This window comes from Lontra canadensis, unplaced genomic scaffold (genome assembly GCF_010015895.1).
Source record: "Lontra canadensis isolate GAN:19392208 unplaced genomic scaffold, GSC_riverotter_1.0 scaffold39, whole genome shotgun sequence".
In the NCBI taxonomy this organism is placed as follows: Eukaryota; Metazoa; Chordata; class Mammalia; order Carnivora; family Mustelidae; genus Lontra; species Lontra canadensis.
This window is the reverse complement of record NW_022631033.1, coordinates 16944123-16959488: the sequence shown is the minus strand read 5'-3', so window position 1 is coordinate 16959488 and position 15366 is coordinate 16944123. Positions and strand designations below refer to the sequence as shown.

General features: G+C 41.0%; 1 long non-coding RNA gene across 1 annotated transcript; it reads left to right on the top strand.

Annotated features, from left to right (window-relative positions):
• The first annotated feature begins 210 nt into the window (after positions 1 to 210).
• LOC116874959 lies at positions 211 to 13625 on the top strand. Its single transcript, XR_004384096.1, has 3 exons — positions 211 to 278; positions 915 to 917; positions 13599 to 13625. It is a non-coding gene; the product is annotated as an uncharacterized LOC116874959 (long non-coding RNA).
• The last annotated feature ends 1741 nt before the right edge of the window (positions 13626 to 15366 follow it).

The following is a 15366-nucleotide window of genomic DNA, read 5'->3' as shown; positions in this document are numbered from 1 at the left end:
GAGGAGAGGAGAGAACATGAGCAGAAGGAAGGCAGGGCAATGTGTATTTGGGGATAATGAGTAAATCCAATTCATCTGGAGTATACTTTACAGAGGAGCATGGAGCGAATATTGGGGAACTGGAATTCCTGAAGACTCTTTCCATCATGAATGGTTGTTCACTTACTTTTGAGGACAGTAATTATGCAACACCATGGACTGTAAGAATGGAGGAAACATGGTTGTTAGAAGGGCTCCTTATGTTCTTCAGAAGCTACTCAATCAATATAGACCTAATAGTAGCACCTTGTCCCTGTTTCTATTAGAAATCTTTGCATTCCCTTCAACGGACGAATGGATAAGGAAGATGTGGTCCATATACACTATGGAGTATTATGCCTCCATCAGAAAGGATGAATACCCAACTTTTGTAGCAACATGGATGGGACTGGAAGAGATTATGCTGAGTGAAATAAGTCAAGCAGAGAAAGTCAATTATCATATGGTTTCACTTATTTGTGGAGCATAACAAATAACATGGAGGACAAGGGGAGTTAGAGAGGAGAAGGGAGTTGAGGGAAATTGGAAGGGGAGGTGAACCATGAGAGACTATGGTTTCTAAAAAACAATCTGAGGGTTTTGAAGGGGCGAGGGTGGGAGGTTGGGCGAGCCAGGTGGTGGGTATTGGAGAGGGCACGGATTGCATGGAGCACTGGGTGTGGTGCAAAAACAATGAATACTGTTACGCTGAAAATAAATTTAAAAAATTTTTAAAAAATAAAAATTTAAATTAAAAAAAAAAAAGAAATCTTTGCATTGCCTTCTTTTTTTTCATGTGTCTCTCTTTCCTGCTAGACTGAGAGCTCCACGAGAGAGTGACTGTTTCCCATTCAACTTCTAATTTCTTAGTACTTGGCACAGTGCCTAGAACATAGTGGGTGCTCAGTAAATGTTGAGTGAATTAATTAATAAGTGATTAAGGAAACAATTGTGCATCCCGCGTGGCCATTTGGATTGTGCAAAAGGTTCTAGACACCAGTGACATTTCATATGGAGAGACGCTGTACCAATGGTCGACATGGTGATGGAACCAACAGTGGGGGAGGCTCCTTTCTAATATCAAGAACTGCTAGGGCTGAACATCAAAATCTTGAAAAGTGCAAGAGCCCCAGGAAAAGGCTTTTTGTCAAAGAGTGCTTGAGGCATAGCTTATCATTCGAGACTGCCTCTCAATGGCTTTGAAGAAAAACCCTGGTTTTGTAAATTACCGTTACAGGTAGACAAATTGATCATCTGGAATTTGTAGCTGGTTTGTTAGGCTGTATCCAGAGAAAGGAGTGGGTAGCAGGTTTGGCTCAGCAGTCTATAATTTTAAGCACTTAATGGGATAATAATTTGCTGTTCAGTTTGTTCGTTTTGAAAAACATCACTCCATTCAGAGGGGAAAATGAATAAAACCAAGCTTTTGCTCTCAATCTGTATGGAAACATCAATATCCTTCAATCAAAAAAACAGGTGGTTATGAAGACATGGAAGCATGGAAAAGACTGCCAGTATCCTGTAGAAAAACGTGCATCTGTATGATTGGTTGTATTAACATATCATGAGCAGCTTTCTATAATAAGAGCTCCAAGTCCAGATGTTCTATACACTCCACCCCAGTCCACAGCAGTCTCGCCAGAGATTTCCTGGAGCCCCACACAAAAAGGAAAGACACAACTGAACAGAGTGTGTGTTTGTGTGTGTGTATGCTTCCATATCTGTGTGTGTCACGTTACTGGGGCTGCCATTTTCTGATAAGAGATTATGTGAAATGGTGGTCTAGAGCATTTTCTACTCAGTTTAAATGTAAAGAGTTTCTCATGACATTAATTTAGTTGATTTCTTCCTTGATACGTCACATGCCTTCACACAACTTCTTCTTTTCTCTCCTTTCCCTTTTACATCTGAAATTAATTCTGAGGAAGTCAAGTTGGTCTTTATAGACGTTGTAAGTTCCTTAGAGTAGATCATGCTTCTGTGTCACATATCAGGATTCAAACATCTCTTTGTAAGGGCTAGAGGTATATGTAGGCTATTAGTCAACACAAAGGAGAAAGGAACATGAGAAAGCAGGGAATATTATCCTCAGTAAGAGACTAAGATTTTTTTTTAATTCTGCAATTCTTCAAACATGTAGAGCCCTTATTAGGTCCAGTGAAGGAAAAAATAATAAAAATAGTAACAATAATAATAATAAAAACACTCTCTGCCATCCATTCATTATTTCATTGTTTGACTATTTTTTATCTCTAGCTCACATTAGGCAGTACTATTAGCTATCTTATTCAAGATATGAATAAGATATGATGCTAACCCTAAGAACGTGCCTTCCAGAGACTCACATCTTAAAATGGTGAATCATTTTGTGCTGACCTCTGTCCAGAGAGAAGGGGAAGGGATGTGATGGAGAGGTAAAACTCTAGCTGTATCTGTAACGTTTTACTTCTTTATAAAACCTAATAAGAAGAATATTAACATTTGCTAAATCTGGATGAAAGGTACATGGGTATTTGCTATATTATTTTTCTGCTTTATTCTGTAAGGAATACTGCATAGTTAAATATTATCTTGAAAACTGAGACATGGGGATGATGATGATGATGACGATAAAAATGTGGTAAAAGCAATGTTAGGAATCTGCACAGAGTAGTGCAGGGGAGCAAAGAAAGGGCATATGATCCATCTGAAAAGAAAGGCAGGAGTTGACACCTCCTCTAGGAAGTCCAGAACTAAATTGTTGCCCCAGGAATCTGAGTCTGAGTCCTTGCCAAAAAACTCCTATGGGGTAGATCAGCAAGAGAGACAGCCTGGGCAGAGAAATAGGGCAAGACCCCAACCAGGCAATTGTTCCTGGGTGAGCCTCTATGAACACCAATTTGTCCTTCTACCCCCTTCCAGATTAACTGACTCTACTTTTGTCAAGTTCTTGGGTTCTTACTGATTAACAATTCCCTGCTGGAAGTCAGTGTCTTTCTAAATCCAGACCATTTATCTGAGCTTTGATTTATAGCCTCATCCCTGACTGTAGAAACCTACTCCCTCCAGGACCTTGAATTTTGCTTCATCTAAATGTTCCCCTTCCCCATTTCCCACTCAATCAAGAACCATGACTTGGGGGTGCCTGGCTGGCTCAGTCAGTAGAGCATGTAACTCTTGATCTCAGAGTCACAAGTTCAAGCCCCACAGTCGACGTAGAGAAGAAAAAAAAGAGAGAGAAAAGAAGGAAGGAAGGAGAAAGGAAGGAAGGAAAAGGGAGAGAGGGAGGATGGATGGATGAGAGAGAGAGAAAAGGGGAGACATGACTCAGCATCTGCTCATTGATGAGTAATTTTACCCCACAGAACCCAGAATTTTTGTCTTCATCCATCAGAAGGTAGGTACTAACTCCAACCTGAAGTTAACTAACTCCAACCTGGGCTGGGACCTGCTTACTACAGCCTCTGAACATTTTAACTTGAACTATAAGAACCCTTTGGGCAGCCTGCTCTCAGTCTGGACTATATGTCTGTCCTGCTACCATAGAGTTCTAAGAAACTCTATAGACTAAGATATGATAGGATCTCCAGGCTGTCAACAGATGAGTGACACAATTACAAACAAAAACAATGTGAGCAGAATATACCATAGGCCAGTGTCTTCCAACCTTCCATTCCGGAGTCCACTTGTAAATTAACCATAGACTTTGCTGGAAAGAGCAGATTCTTGGACTTAGCCCAGAAGAACAGAGGAGGGCCAAATGTGGACCCACCAAGTTGGGGCAGAGTTCCTGTTCAACCTCACAGTTGCCATGTGGGTGGGAGGCAAGACACAAACCAACTGGCCAGAATGGAAGCCCTAAAGCAATGGTTGCTTCAGAGCCAGTGACAGGTGTTGACCCAGACAGTAACCAGGTTGAAGGGCATCCCAGGCAATATAGCTAGAAATTGCTCAAGTTGGCACTCACCACCAAGTACATGGAGCACAGAAACCCTGCTTCATTGATATTTTCCCCTCATAGAGAATACATATGGAGCACATATGAAAGATACTAAAACCATCCAAGGACTTCAAGCACCCTGTGTAACCAAAAAATGGGAATGAACTGTACTTCAATAGTTCAGAAACTAAATTTTTAATTGAATATACTAAATAATAAAATGAGCCAAAGTTTGTTTTTGAAGTTTTTTGTTTGTCAGTTGGCTGAGTGTGGGATCGTCAGAACCACTGTGAACTGGAACTGAACTTGAATATCAAAATGTTCTCAAAAGTTAGGCAACATTCTGCCAAGTTCAAGTCACAGATTAAAAAAAAAAAACAAGTTCAAGACAACACAGGATTGATTAAAGGGCTATTCTTTTTTTTTTTAAAGATTTTATTTATTTATTTGACAGAGAGAGATCACAAGTAGACAGAGAGGCAGGCAGAGAGAGGGGGAGGGAAGCAGGCTCCCTGCTGAGCAGAGAGCCCGATGCGGGACTCAATCCCAGGACCCTGAGATCATGACCTGAGCCGAAGGCAGCAGCTTAACCCACTGAGCCACTCAGGCGCCCCTAAAGGGCTATTCTTAATAAGACAATAAAGGATTTGAAAGCCCACTAAGAGTAAGAAAAAAAAATTAAGTTTTACACGAAAAGAAATAATGAAGATAAAATTAAAAATAATACATTAGAGAACTATTTCTACCAATTGTGACTGATATGTAAAGAGCTTATTTAAATTAATCTGTAAAAATCAACACCACAGTAGACCCCAGCAGGCGCAGATATACACAAAAGAAGAAATATAATCAGTAAGTTATATATGGATAATTGTTACTTTTATTAGTAAAAAAAAAGAAAAGAAAACCACACTGGAATTTTACTCTATATTCACTATAACTAATACTCAATCTGGCAATATTCTGGCAGAAATGACATATTTGCATATTGTTTTTGTAATTTATACCAATGCAAATCCTTTAAGGACACAATTAGCACTAAAGAATATAGGGATTAGGGGTGCGAAAGTTGAAAATCCACATACTCCTGACTCCCCCTACAAAATTAACTACTAATAGGGTGCCTGGGTGGTTCTGCCTTTGGTTCAGGTCATGATCCTGGAGTCCCGGGGTCAAGTCCCACATCAGGCTCCCTGCTTGGCAGGAAGTCTGCTTCTCCTGCTGACCCTCCCCCTTCTCATGCTCTCTCTCTCAAATAAATAAATAAATAAATAAATAAATAACTACTAACAGCCTACTGTTGACCAGAAGCCTTACTGAGAAATTAAGACATATTTTACATATGTATTATGTTACTGTATTCTTACAATAGAGTAAGTCAGAGCAAAGAACATGGTAATAAGAAAATCATAAAGAAGAGAAAATCCATTTCCAGGACTGTCCCATATATTTGGAAGACATGTCCACGTAACCGACCTGCTCAGTTCATATCTGTGTTGTTCAAGGGTCAACTGCACATCGAGACATTAGAATATTCCCATCCCTTGACTCATTCTCTGGAACTGCTGAAGGAAGTTTTTCAAAAGAGGGAAAAAAAAGCTACACACAAAAAGACATTCATTGTAGCTCTTTGTTACAACAAGTGCTGGAAATGTGTACCAACGAGGAACGGTCAGTAACCAGGGGTACGTCAGCCCCGAAAACCCCCAATACCACAGCCATAAAACAGTACTGACGAAGAGACCGGCAGTAAGAGAGCATGTTTACCGTAGAAAGTTAAGGGAAAAAAACATACAATGCAAAACTCTATTCATCCACTGATTATAATTACAGTAGAGCATATCTGCAGGTGGATAAAAATGAAGAAAACTAAACAGTTGTGCGTGGGCTGCGGGCTGTCCAAGATGGTTATTTGATTCTTTTTCAGCCATGGTCTCCATGTGCTGGTACCTGGGGCATGGCAGGGGCAGGGGGAGCCCACCGCAGAAGCACCAGCAAAAATAGCCCCACTCCCCACTCCGGGGACACGCGCTCCACGGTAAAAGCTCCCGCACAAGGCAGCAGAGCGCGGGCGGACTTCAGGGCTGCCTCGGGGACGGGAGCACTGGCCTTGGCTCCCGCACTGCCAAGATCTTCCAATCCCCCCTCAGTCACCTCATTCATGCTGAAGGAAGAAAGCGCAGCTACCAGACGGGGTGACAACAGATGTCCAGGCGCTGAGCCATCACGTAGCTGTTATTTTGTTATTTTTCATTCACGTGGGCATGTGCCGGATCTAGCAGATGAGAACCAGACCTACCCTCTTCCTCGTGGGTTTTTTTTTTCTCCTGCTGCCGCTGCTGCTGCAACAGCTAAGTGCCAATTATCTCCCGAGCGTGAAAGCAAATATTGTGATAGTCCAACAAGCTCTACAAATGTTAGAGGACACTGGTGGGGAGGATTGTCTTCCCTGGCCGGCTGCTCCTTTAGTAACTGGAACAATTCTCATTTTAAAGGAGGATCTAATAGGTGCAAAGCTCTGTGCTAACACACCTTCGGTACTTCCAGTTCTTTCTTTTCTCTTTAATCTCTTGGCATTTTGTCTCTACCCCTCTTGAACCCAGAGGTACATATGCTCTTACCTGCCCAGAATGAAGTCCCTCAGACCACCTCATGACCCAATGTTATGTGGCACGACATGAAGGCCTTCTTCAAATATTTGAAGGTCTGACCTATTGTATTAGACAGAATTCTCTGGAGAAACAGACATATACATGGAGAGAGATGTTTATATATATGTATATATAGTCTGTGTCCATATATATGGAGACAGACAGATATTTCAAGAGAACCATTGGCCAAATACTATCCCTTCTTAAGGCTTATATGATTGTGGAGACTGACAAGTCCAAATTCTGCAGAGTATGTTAGGTTAGCGGGTCGCAGCCTGAGAGAGATGTGATGTTGTAGCTTGAGTCTGAAGACAGTGTAGAGGCAGATTGACCTCAGCCCACATTTTCTTTAGGCCTTCAACTGATTGGATGAGGCCCACCCACACTATGTTGCAGGCGGGGGGTCATCTGCTTTACTCACAGTCTACTCATCTAAATGTTAATCTCACCTAAAAACAAACAAACAAACAAAACTTCCCAGCAACATCCAGTCTGGTGTACCAAATATCTGTGTGTCTGGGCTTAGCCAAGTTGACACATAAAATTAACTATCATAATGGAACTCCTAGAACAGTAAGAATTCGACCAATAAGTGACTATAACAGGGCTGCACATTTTGCATGTCATGGAGTTGTTAAAAAAAAATTTGAGGAGCACTTGGGTGGCCCAGCTTAAGATTCCCTCTCTCCCTCTTTTTCTGCCCCTCCCCCATACACATGTGCTCACTCTTTCTCACTCTCAAAAAAAGAAATATATATATATATATATATATGTGTATATATACATATATACATATATATATATATATATATATATATATATATATATATATGTATAGAAATGCCTTGCTTGTGAGACAATGTGCTCCTGGTCCCAGAAACATTCAAACTGACCCTGGATGAGCACCTATTAGAGGGATATTACACAGAAGAGAACTTTCTTCACAGGAAGTTTGATCATGGGATTTCCAATGATCTCTAAATATTCTCCCGATTCTAATATCCCATTAGAATAAAACTAGTCATATAGCCGATTCATGTGAACTACTTTTAAATGCAAGGAATCTTAAATACTAAATAATTTACCTTTCCCCCACCCCATTTTGTGAACAAAGAAATTGAGATTTAAGGAGGTAATACCGGGTTACAGTCTTAGGACTATAATCTAGGTCTTCCAGTCCAGGCTCTTTCTACTATAATGTGATCTGAGACAGTAAGGAGATGTTTCAAGATAATCACAGGCGGCACGCTATTCACTTCTAGAAGCCATTCCCTTGCCCTGCCCTCTCATCAATCCACCTTCAAGGAGGAACAAGCTCTTTATGAGTAAAACACAAGTTGGACCCCAAGATCAAACTGGGGCTCCTATAAGATCCAGTTTCTGCTGGACTAGCACAGAAGCTCCCCAGGATCAATGCTCTTTTTCGTGTCCTGGCATCAGGACCAACGTGAAAGACCCATAATAGGGTCCAAGGAAAAGGGACTTAGAGAGGAAAACCCCACATCACCAGAGAGGAAATTACGGCAGAATCTAGGAATGAACCCCAGCCATTCCTAGCATGTGGCCTTGGCCAAAAGGAACCTGTGGGTCAGACAGGCATCTCTACCCCTCAGACTTTTCAGAATAAAACATCTACAAGACCAACCAACCTTGTTCTTGCTAATATCGGCTGCCTTTCATTTCAATGGGCAACCATCCTAACAAAGCCTCTCTCTTTCTTCTATCGGGGAGGAGGAGTGGGGGGAAAGAAGGTGGCAGTGAACAGGGAAGGAGCCCACTCTGCCCCCCCCATTTATCCCAATCCCTCGGGCACCCAGTATAGTAATAACATGGTAATTGACAATGTGGGTATTTAGAATGTGGACCTCACTCCTTCCCAATGAATGTGACGAATAGCAATGACATCACCAGGGATCTGAACCAAGTCTCAGCCTGTGAACACTTTGGTCTCCTCCAACAGAGAAAATAAAAGCGAGGACTCTTTCTATAAGTGAAGGCTTCACTAAAAGGCATGAATACCATTATCCTACCCACAGCCCCACGTGCCCTCCTTTCCGACCTCTCCCTCCGGCCACAAGCACACCTCCGACAACCACATTGCGGGTGACAGGCATTGGTACCTCAAGGTTGCCGGCAAAGACATTTTTTGGTAACTAATTTATTCCCTGCTTCTTTTTTTTTTTTTTCCGGAAAGGATTTTTTTTTTCCTTTGTGCTTCATGGTGTCTTTAGCCCGTTAAAAGCACTTCTCATACATTTCTCTTTGTCGTCTTTAAAAAGAAATAATTATATAATGGCTGACTTCTTTTGGTTACGTGGGAGATCAACATCTCAGTAGCTTTTTCAGACATACTTAATAAGAAAGCCATTAGAAAAGCAAAAGAGAACCCTATCATTATTTTCTGGTTTCCTCCTTAATTATAGACAATCATTCTGAAGGAGGGGGGACAGCTTCTGTGACAAAAGTTGTCTGGCATTTAACAGAACAATTTAGAACCAGATTGAATGGATCAACGTTATGTCAACTTGCAGATGCTTGACAAAGCTGCTTAAAGGATGTTTAGATGGAATGAGAAGCTAATTCAGCCTTTTCTCCTTTCCCTTCACTCTGAAAATAGAGGCTTGCTTTCTTTCTTTCTTTCTTCCTCCCCGACCCCTGCTCGGGAAGATTCAGGTAGATCTGTCTCAAAGACTCTTATTAAAGCATGATACATCCCTAAGTTCATACTCCTTTTTCCCCTAGATAACACAAATTCCACCACTGCCTAAAAGTCACTGACATTTTCCCCAATTCTGTACACTCTCCTTTGGCTACCGTCCTATCTCCAAAAAAACTAATTCTGAAGTTCTCTTACACTGCTTGAGTTGAGGCTGCTGTAACAAAAAATACCATAGGATGAATGACTTATAAAACAAAACAAATTCATTTCTCACAGCTCTGACAGTTGGGAAGAACAGGATCAAGTTGCCAGAAGATTCGGTATCAGGTGAGACGGTGCTTCCTGGTTCGCGGATGGCCACCTTCTCAATACAACCTACACAGTGGACGGGCAAAGTAACTCCCTGGGTTCTTTTTTATAAGGACAGTAATCCTATTTCTGATGGTTCCATCCTTGAGACCAAACCACCTTCTAAGAGCCCTGCCTTCTAATCCCATCAAACTAGGGGTTAGGTTTCCATGGAGAAATTTAGAGGGGACATAAACACCAGCATAGAGCACTGCCCTTACATCCAAACTAGTCGATAACGCTAAGCCCAAGAAATATGTCTGAGTCCCAGTGGACATCGGTGCAGGGGACATGGTAGTTTTCACTCAACACAGATACAGCTGAATCAAATTGCCCTTCTTTTTAGGAAGTTACAGAATGGGAAACTAAAACAGGATGCAAGATACTTACCTGTTTCCCCATTCAAGGCGTTCATCGGTCTGACTTTCCACAGTGCACAACGCGGAGGGGAAATCGGTAATGGCTTCTACAAGGAGACCATCCCACCCACACCGGAGGAAGGCTGTGTGCTGGCTTCTAACCACAATAAATTTCTCATTCTCTTTATTTAATGTTGCCCAGTAATGCTCTCTAGGCCTTGAGATGTACAGGAAAGGGTCCAAAATAGGAGTCAGGACTCTGTGATTTGCTGCATTTGTTACCTCCGTAACTCACACACGTCCCCTTCCCCTATTCTGTTCTGGCCTGTAAAACAAGAAGGAGGAAGACCTTCTCTACCTACCTCACTGGACTGTTCTGGGACTCAGATAATGCTAGTAAAGAACACCTTGAAGATTATAACATACAAAAATTCTTCAGTTTTCCACTGAGTTAACCCAATTGAGTGCAACTCGCTTTGCTTTGTGTTTTACATGCCCCATTCAGGCTTTATTATTTTCCTCCCTGAAAGGCGAAGTAACTTTTTCCCAGGCGGCAAAGCAAATAAACGTAGACTTGAGAGTCTATCAAAGCCACAGTGATGTCACGAGACTGCCCTCTTAAACACCAGTCTATCCTTCTCCAAAAATGCAAGTGGCGAGGGGGACCTATTACCCAAAGCCACCAACCTTCCCTTAATAGGTCCCTCTCCAGCCTCTCAACATCACACAAAGGGGAATATCTAATCTATGAGACAAGCATTCGTCCTTCTCTTGGTAAGTAATCCCTTCTTAGGAAACACGAGGGTTGATCAAAATATTTTATAAACTTAAATTTTGAAAAAATCAAACAGCAGAGAGAGCTATAAAGTGGGAGTAGGTGGGAAGATTCTGCACTTTTCCAATCTACTCCCACCCTCCTGCCACAAGGCCTCTCCGCTCACTGGCGTATACCGCCAAGGTAACTGCTGCGAAAGGCTTCATGTGCTGGGAATATTCTGAATGTTTGTTTGTTTGTTTGTTTGTTTGTTTTAACACAAATAAGATCATTCTATACATACTATTCTGCAACTTGTTTTTTCATTTAATATATGTTAGACAGTTTCTCATATTAATACATTCATCTCTACTTCATTTTGATAGCTGCAAACCATTGCATTAACATTAATTAATACGCATAGCTCTACTTCATTTTAATGGCTGCAAACCATTGTATTAACATACTACAATGAATGCACACTGCCACCTTTTGATGGACATTAGGCTATTTCTTACTGTCTATGTGTTTGTTGCTGTGATTATTAGAAAGCAGCAAGGAACATCCTGTACATGTAACTTTGCATGTTTCTGTCACTTTATCTATGAAATAAATTAATAAAAGTAGAGATGGTGAGTCAAAGGAAGTGAGCATCCTAGGTTTTTATAGATATTGCCAAATTCATCTTCAAACACTTGTACCAATATGTTCTCCCACAAACAACAGCGTACAAGGATATCTGTTTGCCTGGAGATCTTCACCAGCTGAGGAGATTATCAAACGTTTTAATCTTGCCAATCCAGTGAGGGGTAAAATGAACATCTGTCAATTTGTGTCGTAGTTCATTTCTAGCGAGCATGAGTCTCTTTTCACCCTTTCTATGCGATCTCTGTCTTTATGGTGGATGCTCATTTTTCTCTGAATTTTTGTTCTTTGTCTTCTCTGTTTTTAGGAGCTCTCTGGGGATTATGGAAAATGAGTCCTTTTGTTACAAGTGTTGCTGTTTTTTCTTTTCCAGGCTGTCTTTGACTCTGCTTACAGTATTTTTTTTTTCAAGTAGAATTCTCTATTTTTATGTAGGTAAATCTGCTTTTTCTTTTTCTTGCATTTCTATGTTGCGTATCATGTTTAGAACAGCCATACCCACTCGCCTTGATATTCATAAAAGCTGTATTCTAGTGTTTGTGTCAATCCCTATTTTTTCTTTTCAACATTTGATCCTTCTTGAGTTTATTTTGGTATGAGAATGGAAGCTTTACTAAGTAGAACAATTACCCTTACGAAGAAACCTTACCACCAAGATCAAGTAACACAAAATTTATATTGTGCGTATCTTACATTTGAGTGTGCCTGGGCCACTTCTACCTTTACCAGCTCTTTGCCCACATGATGACCTTGAATTATGTGCAGTTTGCTGAGTCTGGGCTCAGTTCATCTGCTGGCGTGGGATATAGTAACTGCACTGACATCAGTCAACTGCATACTTCTTTATTAATTTATTTTCCTGATTCCGGGATTCTTAACCTTTCTTTCTACCTCTTTGGCAGTATAGTGTTCTTAAAATTACATAGGATTACAAAAGAAACCAATACATGGAAATAGAGTTGGTGCATGGACCCCAGTTTACTTAGGACTTCCTCCCTTCTTGTGATATTCCAGATGAGATCAGGCACATTCGGGGTGGTATGGCCACAGACTTTCTCCTAACATTCCAAATACTCTTTGTGGAGGCAAATACAAAATCTTCCCCAATGGACAGGCTCTCTCTCTACTGCCACAAGATGGTTTCTCGGAATCTAGTGTTTCCCTCTGCCTCCGTGCCTCCTTCCCACTGACATACACACAGTTGACAATTCACTACTCCACATCAGATGACCATCACCAAGTTCCCAAGAAGCAGGCTAAGTTAAGAAAAGTGAACTTATATAAAACAATACCGCCTTCCCTCTTCCTCTTTGTTTCTATCCTTACTCTAACTCTCTGCCCCTGCTCTGTGTCAATATCTCCTGCCTTATTGCTTCCTACAAAGTTATTTCTGGTTCCTCAGTCATCCACTTTACATCCATGTGTTACAGACCTGTTATACCTATCCAAAAAAAAAAAGAACATCGTCATATATTCTCCCCAGTATGGGTCTATCATAAATTTGGTTGTTTTATTGGTCCCTAAACAAGTGGAATCTTCCCCCATGTCAGCATATTAGAAGTTCTCCTGATTCTTTCCCTGAGCAATAAGTTGAATCAGAAGATCTTCTGTGATGAACCATTAACTAAGAATATTTTGATAGCAGAAGAAAAATGATAAGAGTGGATTTGTGTGATAAGAAGCCTTTGTGAATGAGCTGTGAATTGAGTCAGGCCTCACACAAGGGGAAAAAATATCTCACCTTGCAGACACGGGGAAATCCGAAGACTAATTCCATCTGGTTTGTCTGTGATGTCTAATAGTACTAAATCATTAGCCTTTGTGCTTGCTCAAAGCCAAGTCTAGCAGCTGGATCAATGATATCAGGGACCCCAGGGACATCACCATACCAAGAATTCTGTGGCCCGTGTGGAAGAACAAAGTGTAAAGCACATCTCACCTTTGACTTCAAAAGCCAAAAGAAAATCAATAAGCAACTCTTTGGCTCCTTAGTGATGAGAGAATACAGAAGGTCAAGTGCTCTCTCTCTCTGCTGAAAGAATAACTGAAAAGACTGTAAATAACAATAATAATAATAAGTGATAAAGTGGTGAGTTCCTTGACAAAAGCAAATGGATTGATAAAGAAGTCCAACTTTTCTCTTAGATCAACTACTTAGACTATAAACACACAGATACAAAGAATTTTAACCCCTAGGCAACAAAATCTTCACAGAACTGCTTGCTACATTAAAAAGAGAATACAGGGGTGCCTGGGTGGCTCAGTGGGTTAAAGCCTCTGCCTTCAGCTCGGGTCCTGATCCCAGAGTCCTGGGATGGAGCTCTCTACTCAGCAGGGAGCCTGCTTCCTCCTCCTTCTCTGCCTGCCTCTCTGCCAACTTGTGATCTCTGCCTGTCAAATAAATAAATAAAATCTTTAAAAAAATAAAAATAAAAAGAGAATGTAAACATGAAAACATTTTTTAAAAGATTTTATTTATTTGAGAGAGAGAGAGAGAGCCTGTGCATGAGTGGAGTGTGGGGAAGAGAAGAGGGAAAGTCTCAAGCAAGCTCCCCACTAAGCACAGAGCCCAACACAGGGCTCAATCTCATGACCCTGAGATCAGGACCTGATCCAAAATCAAGAGTTGGACACTCAACCAACTAAGCCACCCAGGCACCCTAGAAGCATTTTCTTTATTTTATAGACCAGTCGGGTAAAGGTATAATTATCATCAATAGCATTGGTAGTTTTTGTCACTGAACCTGGATCAAAATCATGAAAGCCTCAAGTTCAAAAATCTCAAAAATTTATTTTAGACCTCTTTTTGTTTGATATAAGAATATTCATTCCCATACACACAACACAAGGCCAGAAAGGGACCACAAAGGTCATCAGTTCTAATCCCCTCCTACAGATGAGAAAATAGAGAATCAGAAAGGTTAAGCGAAATATTCAAGGCCACTGAGTCAGAGCAGAGCTGAGATAAAACCACACGCCCGCTATAACTCTGTGATCTTTCCAATGACCCCATGCCACCTACCCAAAATAAATGTATAAAGTTACACTTTTTGTTGTACTAAACCCTAGTAGACTGGCTATCTTTTTTAGCCTCTCATATTTCCCATCCAGACTTACCCACTCTGCTCTCTACCCCAGAAGCCTGACTTATATAGACTACCTAAACTAGCTCCTTCTGCCCTCTGGCTTCCAGTTGAGTGTAGTCAAAGGGAGCCCCAGTAGGAAGAAGGGATAGAAGAGACAGAGGTGAAGGTATTTATCTCTGGGGTCTACTCTGTGTGGGTGCAACACTGAGTTTACAACTCTACACAGCTCTTTTCATCTCCCTCCCTTGCTCCTTCAGGCCTAAGGGTGTGTATTAGTTTCCTAGAGCTGCCATAACAAACTACCATAAATTGAGTGGATTAAAAAAATAAAAATTTGTCTCACAGTCCTAGAGACTGGAAGTTTGAAATGAAGGGATTAACTGGATCATGATCTCCCTGATGGGTCTATGAGGATATTTCCTTGTCTCTTTCTAGCTCCTGGTGTTGGCTGGCAATCCTTGGCATTCCTTGGCTTATAGATATACATCTACCACTTCATTCTCCCCCTTTGTTGTCACATGGTGTTCTACTGTGTCTCTTTCTGTCTCTTCTCTTTTTTTAATAAGAACACCAGTCATATTGGATTAGGCCCACCTTAGTGACATCATCTTGTCACTTACACCTGCCATGATCATCCTTTCAAATAAGATCACATTCATGAGAACCAAGGATTAGGATGGCAACATATTTTTTGAGAGATACAATTCAACCTATAACAGGGTGTTAACAGAGCTGAAATTACTATCCCCAAGGTGCTATATTATCTCTTGTACTTTCGTATATTCTGCATGCCTTCCTATAAATATTGCCTGTACTCTCTTGGAGTTCCACTTCCACTTAGAATGTAAAAAGCCACAAGAAAACATTGATCCCACCCTAACAAGGAGGAAAAGCCAAATAATCAATATGATTATGACTTTCCTTGAG